Source organism: Saccostrea cucullata, unplaced genomic scaffold (genome assembly GCF_032062105.1).
Source record: "Saccostrea cucullata isolate Sc308-1 unplaced genomic scaffold, CSIRO_AGI_Scuc_v1 ctg6746, whole genome shotgun sequence".
In the NCBI taxonomy this organism is placed as follows: domain Eukaryota; kingdom Metazoa; phylum Mollusca; class Bivalvia; order Ostreida; family Ostreidae; genus Saccostrea; species Saccostrea cuccullata.
Genome location: NW_026928407.1, coordinates 1 through 7,293, shown reverse-complemented (window position 1 = coordinate 7,293; position 7,293 = coordinate 1).

The following is a 7,293-nucleotide window of genomic DNA, read 5'->3' as shown; positions in this document are numbered from 1 at the left end:
TGACTGGATTATGTAGTTAAATGAATGGATTATGTTGTGTTGTGATTGGGTTATGTAGTGCAGTGATTGGGTTATGTATTGCAGTGACTTTGTTATGTAGTGCAGTGACTGGGCTATGTTGTGTAGTGACTGGGTTATGTTGTGTAGTGACTGGGATATGTTGTGTAGTGACTGGGTTATGTTGTAAAGTGACTGGGTTATGTTGTGTAGTGACTGGGATATGTTGTGTAGTGACTAGGTTATGTTGTGTAGTGACTGGGTTATGTTGTATAGTGACTGGGTTATGTTGTGTAGTGACTGGGATATGTTGTGTAGTGACTGGGTTATGTTGTGTAGTGACTGGGATATGTAGTGTTGTGACTGGGTTATGTTGCACAGTGACTGGGATATGTAGTGTAATGACTGGGTTATGTTGCGCAGTGACTAGGATATGTAGTGTAGTGGCTGGGAAATGTTGTGTAGTGTCTGGGTTATGTTGTGTAGTGACAGGGATATGTAGTGTAGTGACTGTGTTATGTTGTGCAGTGACTGGGATGTGTTGTGTAGTGACTGGGTTATGTTGTGTAGTGACTGGGATATGTAGTGTAGTGACTGGGTTATGTTGTGTAGTGACTGGGTTATGTTGTGCAGTGACTGGGTTATGTAGTGTAGTGACTGTTTTATGTTGTGCAGTGACTGGGATATGTTGTCTAGTGACTGGGTTATGTAATGTAGTGACTGTTTTATGTTGTGTAGTGACTGGGATATGTTGTGTAGTGACTGGGTTATGTATTATAGTGACTGCGTTATGTATTGTAGTGACTGGGATATGTAGTGTAGTGACTGGTATATGTTGTGTAGTGACTGGATGATGTAGTGTTGTGACTGGGATATGTTGTGTAGTGACTGGGTTATGTTGTGTAGTGACTGGGTTATGTTGTGTAGTGACTGGGATATATAGTGTTGTGATTGGGTTATGTTGCGCAGTGACTGGGATATGTAGTGTAGTGACTGGGTTATGTTGCAGTGACTGGGATATGTAGTGTAGTGGCTGGGATATGTTGTGTAGTGACTGGGTTATGTTGTGTAGTGACTGGGATATGTAGTGTAGTGACTGGTTTATGTTGCGCAGTGACTGGGATGTGTTGTGTAGTGACTGGGTTATGTTGTGTAGTGACTGGGATATGTAGTGTAGTGACTGGGTTATGTTGTGTAGTGACTGGGTTATGTTGAGGAGTGACTGGGTTATGTAGTGTAGAGACTAGTTTATGTAGTGCAGTGACTGAGTTATGTAGTGTAGTGAATGGTTCATTTTAGCTAATGACTGGATTTGGTTTCTGTATTTATTGGGTTTTCTTATAAAATGAATTGTCAATTTTATGCAGTAATATAATATGTATTGACCAAATTATTATACTTAATGAATGGTTATCAAGTGATGGGTTATGTTATGAAGTGATGTGTGTTATGTTCCAGGGTAACCATGTTATGATTTTGTAATATTATGACTGCATTATATTGTATCATGCCTTGAATATTTTGCATCATAATTAAGTTATGGAAGTTACATTTATGTTGTAGTGACTTGGTTATGCTTTTATTATCAAGTTATGTTTATACATAAATTGATACTTTTGTACTGTGTTATTCAGTACTGTTATTGACTTATAGTTTACTGTGTTCTTATTTTTTCCATTGTAACAAAGTGACCATGTGACATTATAATTAAGATGGGCAGATAATGATTTCAGTAGGTTAATAATTTTAAAAATGGAATATAAATTATCCATAGATTTATTGTTTTAGGTTCATAATGATTTGTTTTGTGTTTTTCTTATTTTCTATCTTTATCATCTTGTTTTGTTTGACTAAACATTTTGGATTGTTATACCTTTAAAAATTTGTTCCTATACAAATCTATACAAAAAAAGTCTGACATTTTTAATGTTTTGCTGAGCGGGCATAAAAAAATCGATGTTGGACCGCTCTGAGAGATGTTGGACCGCTTAAGTAACAGAATGGGTGGAGCTTAATCTCATTTTCATTCGTTGGTATTAAACAGTGACAGACTTGATGTTACATCACTGAATATAGTTCAAAATACATGTATGTCCAAAAAAAAAAATGAAATGAAAGGTACATAACAAAACATTTATTGACAGAGTTCTCGGGCAAAATGCGTTTGTTGGACCCTCAAACAAAACTGTCTGCCTTCGGCCTAAACTCTTCAGGCAGACGGTTTGGTTCTTGGGTTCGACAAAATGCATGTTGCCCTCGAACTCAGTCAATAAATGTATATTGACATCTCCAGACCAAAATTTTTAGGCTCTACAAATCTTGCTGAGATTATGTTAGTCTTATTGAAAATTTGTTTGAAAAGTTGTTGCTTTATCTGACGATATGATTTATATTTCCATAATTACATTCCTGTATTCAGGTATTGTTAATTAACTGTGTGTTGGATGGGAAGGTTAACGGTTAAGCTATGAATAAATAATATATAATAATTGTGGTTTTACTAATTTGCGGAAAGGAATCGATTGCACTGATCAACACATCAAATAAAAACTAAAAAGTCTGCTATTGCAAGCAATTAATAGCGTATGTTGCCCCGAACTGGACAAGACTTTCATTTTTTCATCATACATTAGCTCGATCAGCTTGGACAACCATCAACTCGTATCAGTCCTTTCAGTACTTTGATTTAAAAATCAAAATATTAACTTTTGTAATAATTTCAGATGTGATTTAACTCAGTAACTGTTCAAAAGTTCCGATAGGAATCCATATAAATTACATGTATACTTAAACAGGACAGTATTGTATTGACTGAAAGTAGAAACATCAAGTCAATATTAACAAAAACGCCAGATTAAACAAGAGATTAAATACACCAGCTTGCGTGTACAACAAATTAATAATAAGAATTTTGAATATTCGCATAGATCATTGAAGTATTTAAATAAGTACAAACTTTGTTATTTACATAAATACATCGGGTTCAGGTACTGAATTGTAACCATTAAAGTCGATCCGTAATTGATTTTTCCGGATGCACTGACTGGGTTAAGTTATAGACTCTACCTTTATACCCAAGTTTTTTTCATCTATAAAAATAGTCATTGAGAGTGATCTCCCGTATGGAATTCTCTAGGTGGGCAAAAACCAGATAAAGCGTGTGTTACATACTGAGAGGTAAACAATAACACGTGTGTGTTTTTATCTAAATATTCAACTTTAGAGTAATAAAAGAAAAGCAGCAATGGATTTGTTTACATTGTACCGAGGGGGCAGTCAGTCAACTAGTCGTCATTTAGAATAAGTACATGTATGCTGGGAAGATGTGAAATAATTATGCTGAAAGTGTGTATAGCTAGGTAGACGGAATTAGAACGATTCTATAGGTTATGTGAAGGAGACACCATTAAAAATAAATAATAAATCCTTGCCAAAATGCTTAATGACAGTTCCTTTCAAATAAAGTAAATTATAGTGTAGAAGCACATAACCAGTCCCTTGATCATTATGAATAATAATTAGATGTTAAGGGAAGTAGCTCTAAAATCAAAGAACAGTGCTGGTATTTCTGTGTTTTGTTTTCTGTACTTGCAATTTCAGCCAAAGTATATGTTTGTCATCGGAAAAGAAGATTCAACAATGTATTTTATGTATAAACATTATGAAATAAATGGATTTAAAAAAAAACAAACTTATGGTTAAAAATAATATAGGACCATTTTATCAACATTTTACATAGGAAATGCATTGAGAATTGTAAAACCATTGATTTGACAAAAGCTTTAAAGGAAGTCTGGCTTGATGGGTAAAAAGGACCTGAATTGAACATGTTTGGTACTATAAACCTGTTCAAAAGTTCTTGAAAAATTTTATACAAAATTCAGAAACGTTGCCAATGTCCTTAAGATTGCATGAAGAAGGATATGGAAATAACGAACAGTATTCAATCTCAACGTCCATTAAACAAATATACAAAATAAGAGTAGAGCAAACTCGGACCTCCGAAACATCAGAGGTGGGATCAGGTGCCATGGAGGAGTGAGCATCCCCTGCCGACCGGTCACACCCGCCGTGTACTCGTTGTCATAATCAGGAAATAACAGAAAAAATCCGTGGTCAATTCAGTGTATAAATAATGGACTAACAATTGGTATGAAAAACGTCAGTCAGCATTTCATTCAATGATAAATTGTATTTGCTGACAAGGTCATTGTATCGACCATAGAATTTACGAAATGATGACTATGATGACAAATGATTGGACTAATCGGTATATACAGTGTATATATATGTGGCGCAATGATCCTGACTTCTGAGATAACTCAATGCTTTAATGCACCTACTGTTTTCATTATTCCTAAATCTTCCCCATCGGAAAATAGTTATTCTGTAAATAATTATGCCTGGGTAAACTTGAATTTCGTTAACCTGAGACATAGCAAAAATAAACTATGCTACATGATCAAGTCTGTTATGGTTGATATTAGACAGGTGTGGTTCAAGAGATGTCAAAACAATTTTTTTTAACGACAGACAAATTTTGACTGAAAAAAATCTAAGTTTAATAAGCTTCTAGCTTTATAAGGTAGAAAAATTAAATGAATGATGCCCAACTTAGTCATAATTCTCAAAAAATTTCCAAACAAAAAAAATTATACCAAATACTAACATGTACTTTTGAAAACTCAGAATGATATACGAGTTAGGACTACTCTGGTACTTGAAGTTTGATCCTTGTGATGACAAGTAACTGCAGAAAAACTCAAAAATGTCCGATAATGTCAGTTCAATAACATTTAGTTCATAAAAATACAACATAAGCACAAATAATTTGAATACTTATGGTTATGCCTTTGCAACAATGATATTTTAGGATGCAGTGGTAGAAGTTTAATTCCAATAACAACTGAGATTCTTTTAAAGACAGTTCTTTTTGTGAGAACTTTATCAGGTATACGAAGAGATATTTAAGACTGGCCAGAATTTAGCAAGAGTTATTCCACGAATCCTTTAACCTACATCCTTTGACCAGGACTTTGCAGTGCTGTATAATACTTGCTGTAGCTTTAATACCAAAGTCATGTGCGGCAGGATATCAAAACAAAATATTAGACCTACCCTAATTCAATAAGCCTTTTCAATAATATTGTTAGAAAAGCAGGGAGCCAGTGTTAGGTCCTTCTTTCTTGCATAACGTTTCATGCAATCTGTCTAAATCTATCATTACAGTAAATTGTCAACACATGTTTTAAATAAAGTTATTACATTCATCTGGTATAAAAAGAAAAAAAAACATTAAAGAAAATAAGAAATATAACAAACTTACAGTGATATGCAGTATAAAACATTCTGCTCTTTCTTGTCTGCTTCGTAGGCCGCATGATGACGTAATGTGTGATATACGCATTAGAAAACTGCCTGTGGTTCCGTAAATTTTATATATCGAAGTCATGAGAGTTATCTTTGACGCGGAAATGCATCGTCAAGATAAAAAAAAATATGAAGGAACAAAATTATAACAGTTTTCCGATCCTGGAATAAATACGAAACTGATTTGCCGAATAAGCCAGGTTCTACTTGCACTTCCTGTTACAGTCAGCAGAGCACAGTCCTGTTTCTTGTTCCAGATTTTCATTTTCGGGTGAATGAAACCTTGAAACAATGGTAACAATGTATGTTTTCTTAATTGTTTGTCATATTTTCTATAATTATAATGTACATTTTCATTTATATTTCGTTTGCAACGAAGTTATTCAGAATAAATTTAAATTTTCTTCTCAACTCATGTTCATTTCCGGTTCTATACAGCAAGGTGATTCGGATGGTCTTTTTTATTTTAAGCGACTCTATTTGAAGGTTGTACCCAATCTTTGGCAAATAATTTAAAGTGATTTTTATTTCAACTGTGTGTTTTGTAAAACACGACTTTTATAAGTGTGTATCCCACAATGTAATTTTGGACATAGCTCTAACAAAAGATCCAATCTACTTGGGGATTATTTGAGGTTTATGCAAAAAATGTGACTATTGTATTTGATACATTCACAATTCTGTTTCTTTCTTTTTTATTATTATTCTATGCAGATTAAGAAAAAACAATATCTTTTCAATATTTTCATCTATTGGAAGATCACAATTAAAATGAAACATTTTATTTCATTTGGTTACAACAGCTACCCGATTTTAGAGTAGATAAAATAAACACACTTTATTGTATGATTGAAATGATTGAACAATTTCCTTCTCTCTGATTGGCTGAGATTCTACTGTTGGAAAAAAAGCTACATTGTATTGGCCTGCACGTGAAGTTCCAGGTGAATACAAGGATTTATTTCCTCTACATTGATCTAAAAATAGAACGGGAAATTCAAAATTGATACAAATTGCTTTGGAACGCTATTTAAACGACTGTGACTCTTTCTCTTGTGAACAAATTATAAGAGAATATTTATTTTCTGGTGAGGGTGGTAAGAGTAGATGCAGGGACTCCCCTCCAACGCTATAATTGAACAACAATTTCTACTTTTTGGCAGTCGGTTTTCCATGATAATATTTCTTTCATTCAAAAACCATTTTATAAAAAAACTGACATTTTATATTTTTTCATGGCTACTAAAACTGATTTAAAAAAAAATGGCACGACTGGTAGGTTTTATTTACAACTTATTTCTGCTTCTCTCTTGGATGTGGCTAGGTCTTAAATTAAATGCAAAAAAGTAATGAGCTGTATCATTTTACAGTCATCTTCGAAGTACAATATTCGAGCTCTGCTAAATCATTGACCTAAAAAACAGCAGAAATTGTATACTATTAATTTTATCTGAACATGTCTCTATTCTCTAGGATGCAGTTATGAATGTGCTAAACAAAGGATATTCTGTTTCTCTCAAAGCATGCACATGTAGTATCATTTAACATACTTAGTAATTCAAGTTGACAAAATATGCACTTTTCAAGTTATATCATTGGATTTATTTTATTTAATGGCATCCTAATTTAGGAATTGGCCCCTTTGACCAAAACAATATTAGTATGGGTGATAATAATTTTATGTTATATTAATAAAATAAAAAAAAGACTGTGTGATATACAGGATCATGCATGAAATAAATAAAAATGCAGGTTCCATGAAATAAAACGCAAATAAAAACGACAATGTAAAATACAGGTATTCATGTACCACACGTAACAGAGAAATGCATTCAGGTGTGAAAGATGCGACAGGGTTATCCATACAATAGTGTTTGTGTGTTGAAACTCAGTATTTCCCAAGGCTATTTACGAGGCGGGTACAGC